An 11355-nucleotide genomic window follows, 5' to 3' on the forward strand; every position below is an offset into this window, starting at 1 on the left:
GACTGGCACAGCTCCGAGACAATCCTCAGCCCTGCTTCCCACTCAGAGCTGCCTCAGCAGTGGACTGTGCATGGGGGAAGTTGTGTGCAGCTTCTCCTGCTCCCCTTTTCTCTTCATAGGTCTCTCCTCAATGATATTTGGGCTTGTCTGTAGTGGCTAAGGTAGCAAAAATACATTTTTCTCCTCAAGCAATCTGAGTTCCTTGTGTAGTTGCTCTTCTCTGAAAGAGGGCAAACTACTTGCTCTGGAGAAATTGACACTCATTTTTATTTTAAATAGTGTGTCACGGTGGGTGTGGTTGCAGGATACCTCATTGCACCAGGCCTCTGCTGTCACCTCAGTGCCAACTGCTTAAGGAAGAGGAGTTACTTGAGCTGAAATAGATTTCACTGGAGCAAACATCACTGGCCAAGCAGGACCAGCTCTACCCTCCCCGAGTTCTGTGAGTACTGAGCTGCTGGGCTCAGCTGCCTGGAGTTCAAGAATTGGTCCTTTTCTGAAGCGCTGTTCCATCTTTGCACATGGGTGTAACTGTGGGGTGAAATTTGGGCTTTACCGAATTTAGGGATAACACAGGATTCCTGTGTGGTGTTCATGTCTTCCTCCTCTCCAGGCTGGTAACTTGTGGTATGCAGCTGTTCACTCCAGCTGTGCCTCAGGGACACCAACAACAGGATGGAGACACTGTGCCCTCTTTGTTCTCCTGTATTGGTCCATGGCTGGTGGTAGAGTCATGGAACCATGGAATATTCTGAGTTGGAAAGCACCTACAAGCATCATTGTGTCCATCCTTGTCAGGAAGCCCTGACCTAATTTCAGTTGCAGGGGAGAAAATTCAGTCTCCCTAAAACCTTTCCTATGGCTTCTGTTGGATTTTTCCTCACTTTTCTCCAGGGGGCTGTGTGCTGTAGTTAAATATGGATGGAAAGGTTGTGTTCCACTCTGGATTACAGCTGAATCTCAGTGGTGGATAAATTGCATCCCAAGTCTAGTTTGCAAAGCCCTTTGGGCTTCACGGGCTGCAGGAAGCTGTATTTTATTCTAGATGTGTGTTTGCTGATAATTCTATAGGATTTTCAGACAGCAGGTTGTAAGAGCCCTGATTATCCTGGTTCCCTGTGCAGTCAGACTCTGCCCAAATAATTCAAGTGCCTGCTGCAGAGAGAGGGAAAGGAAGATGGAAGGATGATTTAGAAATCTCTGAAGTAGATGGGGAAAAGATGCATATGTTGATCTGAAGGAGATACCAAGCCTTTAAGCATCTAAATAAAAGTCGGGATGTTTTAAATGGTTGCCTACTTTAAGCCCAAATAATTTCTTTAACGGGAGGTTTTAAAGGTTTAACTTGGTTTTAGAATGTTTATTTCAAGTGTTCTTCCATAAAATTAACTTTTTGAATGCAGAATGCTTTAATGTCTTCCGTGTTGGTGCTCATTTGCAAGAAATCTCTGCACAGTTATTTCTTATGTACCAGTTAAATCTATCAGCCAACAGATGTCAAGTGTAGCAAAAATGCTATAATAATATTATGGTCTAACAATAGTTATAATGATTCTAATTACCTGGTGCAGCTTTAAAGAGAGGCAGATTCAGAGATGAGTGCAAAGGAGGTGTTTAACCTTGAACTGCAGAAGCAGGGCACTTCCAGAAGTGCCTGTGCTGCCTGTGCCTCCTCCCTACTGGACATCCCCGTCCCTTTATTTCCTCCAGCAGACTGGGAGCAGCACTCTGGTGTGTTTTTAATGTTCTGACCTCATTCTGGCTGTGCTCAAAGAGTGCTGACGAGCTGAGGACCGAGCACATTTCCTGCAATACCTGGGAGTGTGAAGCTGCTCATTTTCAGCCTCTGCCCTGCTCTTGGCATGCTCCCCCTGCCTGATGGTTGTGGCACTCATGGATTGCTCCCACCTCGGGAAGGCTGCAAAGCCTCAGCAATCTCCATCCTCTATGCAAGCTGCTTGTGCTGCTGTTAACTGTCAGGGGTGGCTTTGCCACAGCCTGGGGAGCACAAAGCCACAATCTCCTGATGGGAGAGCGTTTGGGGGTGTGCAGGTGAGTGGCTGTGAGTTATTGATCCCTACAGAGGCTTTGGTGTGGGGGTAGGAGAGCACTGGGCTGGTGCTTGAGTGCTGTGCTTGCCTTGCCTTCGACAGTCTAGCCCCACAGAGTCCTGTCAGAGTCTCCTTCCCCAGCTGCTCCATGTGCCAGCTCTGTTCCATCACTCCCAATGCCCTTTCACCACCGTATTTTTCCTTTAGGGAGGATCCTGGGCTGCATTTGCTGTAGTCCTGTGGTTTTTGCCTGATGTTGCCGAGTGCTGTTAGTGCCTTGGGGTCCCAGTGCTCATTGTGGCTGTAGTGTAATGGATCCCCTCGTGTCACAGCTGCTCATTTAATCCTGTGACATGCAGGGGTGAGGAGTCCCTGGCTCACGGAGCAGCAGCCTTTCCACAGAGGAAGCTCTGCGTGGGCTGGAAGTTGACAGCTTTCAGTGATTATATGCTGAACCTTCTTTGTGTAAATAATTGATTCACAGGCTGATGAGAACTACAGGAACTTGTCTCTCAGTTGCTGCTCCCTGGCATGGACAGCAGCTGGAAATTTACTGTTTTCCTATAAAATGGATCCAGAGGTGCCCATGCAAGGTTTTATTTCCAGCCTGCTTGTAGGCTGACCTTCTCTGCTTTTTGGGAAAGCTCTGTCTGCCAACACCTGCAGCACACCTTGTGCCAGGGCTCGTGCTGCTGAGAGCTTTGCCACCTTCAGCCTTTTCCTTTGGGGAGGTTCAGCCTTTTCCTTTGGGGAGGTTTGCCTTCTTGCTGGAGTCATTTTGTGTGTGTTGGTGCATCACCATGGAGATGAGGCCACAGGAGCTGCAGGGCGCAGCCTTTTTCAGGCTCACGTGAAGAAGGATGTGGTAACGGGCTCCTCTTATTTAGGGAAAATGATTTCTTGGAGTAAATACATCATCAAAGAAAATTTGGCATTGGCCCAGGTGTTATTAAGGAGAAGATCTGTTGAAGCTAGTGCTGTGAGGCTCATGCAATATTCACCTGCTTTGCTGTGTTCCACATCAGGCATTGCCGCTGTGCCCAACGCTGACTCACTGACCCACTTGTGCTTTTACTTACCCCGAGATAACAAAGCTCCTGTTGCTTTTCTCCTCCCTGTGTATGTATTTCTCATTCTGCCACAACAGCACCTTCCTGCATCCCTTTCCTTGCCCACTGAGTGTCCAGGCTTCCAGTGCTTCAAGTGGCTACGAGGCTTCACTTCCCGTGGCTGCTGCTGCTTTGGCCAGGTTTGCAGAGGGCGTGGAGGGTGTGTGGCTGCAGTGAGCTCTCCCCCATGCAGAAACACCTCTCTGGGTTGAGCACACCCCAAAACCCTGGTCTGGTCATGCAGACATTCTTGGGGGGTTGGGGACACTGCCCTTTCCGTGTGCCTGGCCCTGGCACACTCTTTCCTTTCTAGTTTCTGGTACACGGAACCCTGTCAACAAGGTCTGGAAGAGCCCTGTGGCAACTCTGCCTCATTGCCTGGACGTCTCATTCCAAACTTCATCTGTAAACATCTCTTTGTCCTTGCTAAAAACACCATCTCTTAATTTCTCTCTGCAGGAGTATTATTTAATTTGTAACAGTTTTAGGACGTTATTTGAAAAATCCGAGATGAAGCTGTATTTCATTTACTGTAATGATCCACTAATGCAGGCATATTTCAAAGGCAGGCAATGCAGTACTGTGGGGTTTAATTAAATTTTGTTTTTCAACTGAGCATCAATAGACAGACAATAACAAATGGTGGACAATTTGCATACAGAACAAAGTCTCTTCATTTTCTTTTTCAAGACTCTGGAAGTGAAAATGTATAGCCCTTAAAATGGACTTGGCCTGCTCACAGCTGCTGCTTTAGTGTAGTTAACTCACTTCAGGAGGAGTTTTTTCTTCTTACTCTGCCTTACTTAATTTTCTTGCTCTCTTCCTGCCTACAAAATAAACTCTTGCACTGTGGAAAAGTTCCAGCAGGAGCCGTGGGTGATCTAAGTGCTTCTGCAAGTTCTGCATGTAGTTTTGAATACTGTGTTGGTACCTAGTGTGTGATGGCTGCTCCAGATGGGCCCTCCTGAGGGTGACAGAACAGAAGGGCTGGGTGTGAGGTTCCTGTCTCTGGGAACTGGACATGGCATGCGTCAGCCTTGGAAAGGGAGGAAAAAATGGTGTTGCTGCCATGGTTGTACTCAAATCAGGATCAGCAAGTGGCTCTGGAGTGCATTTTGTTCCTCTTCTCCCAGCAAGCGTGGGGTAATCAAGTACAGAGTGTATGTGGGGAAGCTTGGGAAGAGTGTTCCACGTCAGCAGGAGGCTTCTGGGAACCATCTGAGTACTCACAGCTTGGCACTTGGACATGTGTTCTTGGGTAAAGAAATTTGTCACTGGTGCTGTAAGTGGGCTCCTTAGTTCAGATTTGAGGAGCAGGGTGAGATGTGGTGGCTGAGGCAGATTTGGTTTCTGCAGGTGTCTGGAGAATTTACCATTGTTCAGGAGCAGAACCAGAGTTTGCTGAGGAACCCGATGTGAGTGTGACTCCCACTGCACTCCAGCCCTTTGATTCTCTCAGAAATCTCTCAAAGGCAGAGAGCTGAAAAAAGCATTAATTTTTCAGAGGAAGAGTCTCCATTCAGAGATGTGAGTTCAAGCCATGTCCTGGGTTGATGTCTCAAGCTTTGCCTGCTTAACCTGCCTTCAAAGGCTGGGGGCAAGGGCTGTGCCTGGAGCTGGCACTGCTTTCCACAACTAAGCTGGGCTGGATCACAGTCCAGAGAGCTGCTGGCTGGAAACTGGAGCATGCAAAGGCTGGGAATCTGTGGGAACCTGACTCCTGATGTCTGTGCAGCTGTAAGTGCCTGAGAAGCATGTCTGGAAATGACAGACTGGAGTCTGTGACCTCCTCCTCCTCCCCAGGATCTCAGCGTAACACTTGCCGCGTTCCAGGCACAGCCTGTGTTTGCTCCTTGCTGGAAGCAGTGCCATGAGTCCTTTGCAGCTCTCCTGGTGCCAGGGCCGGCTGACTGCTGTGTTGTGAGCTGGGTGAGAAGCTCCTGGAACAATGGATGGGGTCCTGTGCTCCTGCCAGTCCCTGTGGCTGGAGAAGAGTCCTGGTACAGATAAAAGGGGTATAAATGTAACTTGTATAAAAGGCATTGGATGCTCTTTAAATAAACTGGGAAAACCCCACTCAGCTGAGGTTTGTACTGGCCCTGCTAATGCTGGGGGAATACGCCCTGCCTGATTCCTTGTTCTTCCCTTGTTCCTTGCTTTAGGCTGCCAGATTTCCCATTTGCTCACTTTTTTGTTGATAGGCAGTGTCGAGGTTCTGTTGCTGGGGTTTGGGGCAGGAGGCTGCTTTTTGGTGGATTGAAGCAACACCTCCAGCTTCTGTCCTTCCTTTGCATCTCCTGCCTTTCTCCCTGTGGCTGCTCTCACTTTGCCATAAACTAATCTCCTTCCAGCCAGGAACCTCAGGCCTCTTTCAGACTCACTTTTATGGAGCCATTATCCATCATCTATAGAAGGAGAGGCTTTCTTGGCTATGGCAGGACTCAGGTGGCTGCTCCCAGAAGGAGCACACTGGAACACCTGGAGCCAGTGGCTGAGTCCTGGGCTGGGGAGTGTGCCCTCTGTGCAGACCAGGGAGTGCTTGAGCCTGGTCTTTGCAGGAGCAGGTGAGTGATTTGAGATCCTCACAGTACTGCTGGCATGATTTATTCCTGCAGAAGTGCCCACAGCAGTTTTAGGGGTTTGTTCTGCCCAGCAGGATCACAGACAAGGACATGCCTGGGCCCCATGCTTTAGTGGTTCTTGCAGGACTGTGCAGCAAACGGGACCTGCAAAGGGCCTCAATGCAAGGGCACAAGCCCAATGCATGGGAAACTGCAATGGTGCTTGGGAATGAACAAAAAAAAAGTCTCTAGGACTATTTAAAATGAAAAATGAGTAATCTGTAATTCAGTTTTGAGGGAATTCTTGTAGCAGGAGAGCATGTGCTGGCAGGGACATTTGCTCAGACAAGTGATAATCCATTGCAGCCCATTCCAGACACCTACAGATACCAGCCTTCCTCTGGCCTCCCTGGGATGAGCGAAGTGCTGTGCCACTGGATGAGGAATGTGGAGTTTCTGGACTATGTGGAGTGATAATTTAAACACCAAATCCTTGTTCCTGATGGGAACTGCTGGTGGCTGCCTGGCGTGGGGGTGCTGCACAGGAGATGGTGTCTCACAACAAGAAGTGTGCTGGGCTCCACAAGCACTTGGGGCTGCCACCAGCCAGTTCACTTCCTTGGATTTCTCCTTTGGAGTTTGGCAGCCGTCTGCTTCAGGGAGCACAGTGCCTCATAAGAGTTTATTTGATCTGACACATGACAAATTGTTTCTGCTGGCGGCTACTTGAGGCACAGTCTGTTCGCTGGCAGCCGCGGCTCTGCGGGCGCTGGGAAGTGGAGGAAGGCAGCCCTGCCTCCTCCTCTTGGGAAACATCAGCGCAGGGAGCATTACTTTGACCCCCCACCATCCCAGCCTCCCTTCTGCTGGATGATAACGGTGCTGTTGGCATGGATTATTAATAATGTTTGTGTGCTGGGTGTGTCTGCAGGTGCTGGTTGTGGTTCCTGTGGCGTGTTGGCTGCGGGGCAGAGGAGAACCTGTGTTCTGGAACCAGACCCAGTTGCCACTAAAAATGCTTTGTTAAGTTCCTTTTTTAGGACACCCTTTTAGCTGTGCAATGAACGGCAGAATATTACATTCCTCAGCAGAATAAAAAGTACATGTCCCCTGTGAGATAGTGTAAATACATTTTATCTGTTCTATTACCTTCAGTTTTCAGAATATGTCCCCTAAGCATTTTAATCTTGTTTTCCAGAGTTGTCTCAGAGTGAGGAATTGTTCCTATTTGCAACTTTGGCAATGATTACTTGTTCATTAATTTCTTCCCTTTCCTGCTGTCCATCTATTATTGCTTCCAAGAGAAAAAAAAACTCTCAGTAAATCTCCTCCGAAACAGGGCTGAGTACCTGATTAGACAGAGAGTTATGTGTGCTGGGAACGTGTTCCTGGGAGATCATCCTGGAGCTGTGCATGGAGCCCTGGGTGCTGCTGTTCCACGCCCTTGGGCACGTAGAACCCACCAGGTGATGCCTTTTCCTTGGTCTTAAGAGCCAGACACGGTTAGGGGATAAAGGGTTTTTGTCTTGGTGTTTAATAAGGATCTTTATGGTGCACCACTTCACCAAGGTGGAATGTGCTGAAATGCACACACATGGTAGACTGCATATACAATTTTATAGATCTTGCAAATGAGCATATTTAACAAAGATGCCTCAATGGGAGGCTTGAAGGAATAGTGTGATATCTTTCTCTTTTGAAGTATTCCTCACTAGATGGGCTTAATTTTAGTTTACAGGATGTACTTTAGAGGGGACCTTGGTTTCTCAAGATAGCGTAGGGCTTTCCAGCCTCCAGCTGAGAGGCCTTTAGGATGTTTGGTTTTCTGCCCTACCAGAACGCCAGGTTTCTGCTAAGTTATCAGACTTAAGGAATTACAAGTGTGCATGTTAAGGGCCCTGAGAATACATAAAAGGTATATAAAAGAAAAGGCAAAAAATCCTCATGGCATCACAGGTGGCCGGGCTGGCTCCCTGCTCCTTGCCCTGGGATGAACAAGCCCAGCAGGCAGCCAGGCACACCTGGAGCACACCTGGAGCACACCTGGAGCACAACTGGAGCACGGTGGCGAGGCAGAGCTGGAGCTCAGGGCAGCTCCAGCACCGAGCAGGGCTTTGCTGCTGCTGTGCTTTGCGTGCAGTGCCAGGGCTGCTATGAAACAGGAACGAGAGGGGACAATGCAGAGCAGTTCCTGCTGCCACGCTTTTGTCCAGCAGCTAAAAGCCAGTTCATAGGGTTTTGTGGAAGGATTGTTTGCTTTGGTCTTTTTTTGCTCTTTCTTTAAGTACAGACTTAAAAGAGCTGGAGACTGGAGGCCACTGTAGTTATTATTTCTTCCTGAATAGCACAATAAATGTACTGTTTGTTCCATAAATGATGGGGTCCTTGCCTCAGAAAACATGTGAGCTGTTCCCACTGCTGTTCCCTTTGACATATGAGGAACTGCCCCTGCCTGCCTCTGGGTGCGTGGAGATTTCTCACTCATTGGGGTCAGTGCCAAAACTTGTCTTGACATGTGACATGTGTGATCTCTGGAAGTCACTGTGGAGGCTGTCACTGAAACAGCCTGGATTCACAGAGCAGCTTCATTTAGGTGGCAGTTGATGGAGGAGCTATGCAGAACAGCTGGGGATAAAATCTGCGTGCAGGAGGGGACAGCTGAGGGCTGTGGTCATCTCAGGAGAAGCTCAGACATGTACAGATGTGGTCTGGCAGACCTGTGGTGGGTGTGCCATGTCCACACCTGCCATGGCACCACCAGGATGCACAGGCAGCTGCTCAGGATGTTCTGGTGTCTCACAGCAGAGAGGAAGGTGCTGCAGGTGCCTCTTTGATCAGAGCTGAGGGTGTGTGTGGGAACAGCCTGCTGCTCACTCTGGCAGCAGATTTTGAGCTCTTGGCTTTGCCAGTCATCTCACAGCAAACACCAAGACATGGGGAGTGAAAGTCCCTGTGTCCTTTGGCTGCTGCTTGGGTGTTTGCAGAGCCAGGAGGTGCAGTGACAGCTAGGACTGTCAAAGGAACCAGTCTTTGGTCAAAGGAACTGTCTGTGGACCAGTGCTGCTCAACTACTGAGATATACCAGTCCATGAAATGGCTCTTTATAGGGTGTCTCACCAAAAGGATTTTCCTTTTGAGTGTCTGATCTCCTGCTGTTGGTCTGAGCTCCAGATGAGAAACAGTGCATTGACTGGAAGGTACTGAGGTTACAAACAGAGTAATTGTCCCTTGGAAGAGAAAATTGTGGAGGAAACCCACACATCTCTGTTCTCCTTCCTCAGAGCAGGTTTTGGAGTGCTGTGGCTCAGGGCCAATGGGGGATGGAGCTAAAGTACTGCTCCTGAGTGAACCCCACAGCTCTGAGGAGCAGGGAGCCTGGTCACAGGGCCAGGAGGGTCCTGGGAGCTTTACTAGCTCTTTAATTCTGTCTCCATAACCCATCAGTGCAGATCTCCCTGGGGCAGCAGAGTGTTCCCTGTGAGGGGAGCCCTGTGGCACAATGGTTCCAGAAGCATGCATGGGGTCCCACAGGCAGTCACAGGAAAGCTGTTTCATAACCTCTGCTGGGATTCATGAGACATTCAGAGACAGGTTCTCCACTCAGTCAACGTTTTATAAGGATTTAAGGCTGAGGAGCTCTTTGAAGCACCGATGCAGCTTGTTCTGCCATGGCAAGGTGAAGATGAACGCTGACGTGACTTCCATTCCCAAGGAAAATGCTCTTTTGCATGGATCACAAGCTGTGGCTCTGCTGCTGTTTGAAGAGACCAGAGGAATCTGAGATCCAGGCACTCAGTGCCACATCAAAGCCTTCCCATCTGAAGCTGAGGTGCTGGGGAGCTCCAGCTCCATGTCCTTGGTGTTTGGGCAGCAGAAGGAAAGAAGGTCCCTGAACCAAGAGTTGCTTGGGGGATCAAAGCTCTGCTTAGCAGAAGCCGGGGCAAAAAGCCAGGATGGCAGCAGGAAGGACACAAGCCCTGTGGAAGATCTGGGCCATCTGATAGCAGACCTCCAGAGGAGCCTGGGAGACCTTCTGCTCTGCTGGAGGACTGGGGCCAGCACCTCCCCCTGAGGAGGCAGAGCTGCAGTGTCCCGGGCTTGAGTGGAGCTATTCTGTTGTGCCTGAGGGACTGTTTAATTAAAAAGAATGCTGCACCATCCCATTTCAACTGTTTTCTCCATACATCGCTGCAAGTAACATCTAAAATAGCTCTAAAAGGCAAAAAACCATTCTCTAAAGCAGGGGTGGCAGATGAACAACAGGAGAGGGAAGGAATTATGTTCTCTTTCAGCTTTCTGTGTCTGTGCATTTGCTTCTGCATTTGCAGTCCTTGGGGCTTGTTTTGATTTAAATTTCCTTAGGGAAAACTCTGTTGAAGGAATGCTGCCTGCAGTGGCTGGCTGTTCTGCTTTGGCTTTGTCCTGGGGAAGCTTTGATGGCTGGGGAGCAAGAGTTGCTTTTCAGTCTTGGTGGGAAATGCCTGGATAGAGGAATAGCAACCACCACGAGAGTCACTTCTGGATGGTGGGACTGGCAGTCTCTCAGCCCTCCCTTCGTGCTCATTCCTGTCCCAGGGCTTATTTAATTGCTTAACAAAGGCATCCTCTGCAACCACTGAGAAAGGACCAGTGCAGGGAGGGAAAAAGCAAACCTGCATCAAGCCAGCCTTTCATCCAAGCACAGGGAGATATTGCTGCTGACCTCAGTGTTTGTAACCGTGGTGTCCACGTTGGAATGGAGCGAGCAGCTGAGCCCCAGCGTGGGGATTGATGTGTCCAGATTGATGCAGGACTGGGAGAAAGTGAGGACCGGTCCTGAGGGAACCTGTGTGGCAGCAGGTTGTGTTCATCCCCAGAGAGCTCCTTATTCCCCTTCAGGGGTGGTTTTGAGATTGGCTTGTTAGGGCTTTATCCCAGGTTTTGCTGCCAGTCTGGCAGCTCCTGCCTGGGTTTGACCCACAAGGTGGATCCCAGTGGCCTCTGCCTTTTGTGACAAGCTGGGAGCTTGCCACAAAACTGGAAGCATGAGCCAGGGCTGAACATCCAGCCAGGCATCCCATGCAATCAGTCCACAAGCAGCTATGCCATATTATTCCTGACCACGTTTCCAGAGCATGTAGCAGGCGAGCCCCACGTTTGCTGCCATCCTGCTCCCTGCTGCTCCCTGTCCCCTCGGTTATCACAGGGAGTCAGAGCTGTCACCACTGACTGGTGCTCTGTGGAGAGGTGAGAAAATGCATTTTTCATAAAGCTCACAGCTCGTGGTTCCTGGCAGATCGATAGGGCAGCTGGAGGAGTCCTTTGCATGCCCACAGTTGGGGCACCTCTGTGCCAGGTGCTCTACAGGGAATGGCAGGGGTTCCTTGGCTTGGCAATCCCCATGGGAACCTGCAGGCTGAGCTGGGGCTCCTGGCTGGGACAGGCTGAGCTACAGCCAGGGGCAGGGATGGTTGTGCTGGGCAGGCGCTGTGTTGTGGGTGCTGCTGTGGGAGTCATGTGCTGGATCCATCACCACTGGATTTCTGTAACACTGAGCAGGAATTTTTCATGGTTTCTTAACCACTTAATGGAGTTTCTTTATAGGGAAGCTGGCATCTGACAGGGGAAGGAGGTTGTTATTCCCCATGAGAACCA

At 49.7% G+C, this 11355-nt stretch overlaps 1 long non-coding RNA gene across 1 annotated transcript; it reads left to right on the forward strand.

The window, feature by feature from the left end:
• Positions 1-227: 227 nt before the first annotated feature.
• Positions 228-4840, forward strand: LOC135280275 (uncharacterized). Its single transcript, XR_010347295.1, has 3 exons — positions 228-442; positions 4517-4575; positions 4665-4840. It is a non-coding gene; the product is annotated as an uncharacterized LOC135280275 (long non-coding RNA).
• The last annotated feature ends 6515 nt before the right edge of the window (positions 4841-11355 follow it).

This window comes from Passer domesticus, chromosome 13 (genome assembly GCF_036417665.1).
Source record: "Passer domesticus isolate bPasDom1 chromosome 13, bPasDom1.hap1, whole genome shotgun sequence".
NCBI classification, from domain to species: Eukaryota; Metazoa; Chordata; class Aves; order Passeriformes; family Passeridae; genus Passer; species Passer domesticus.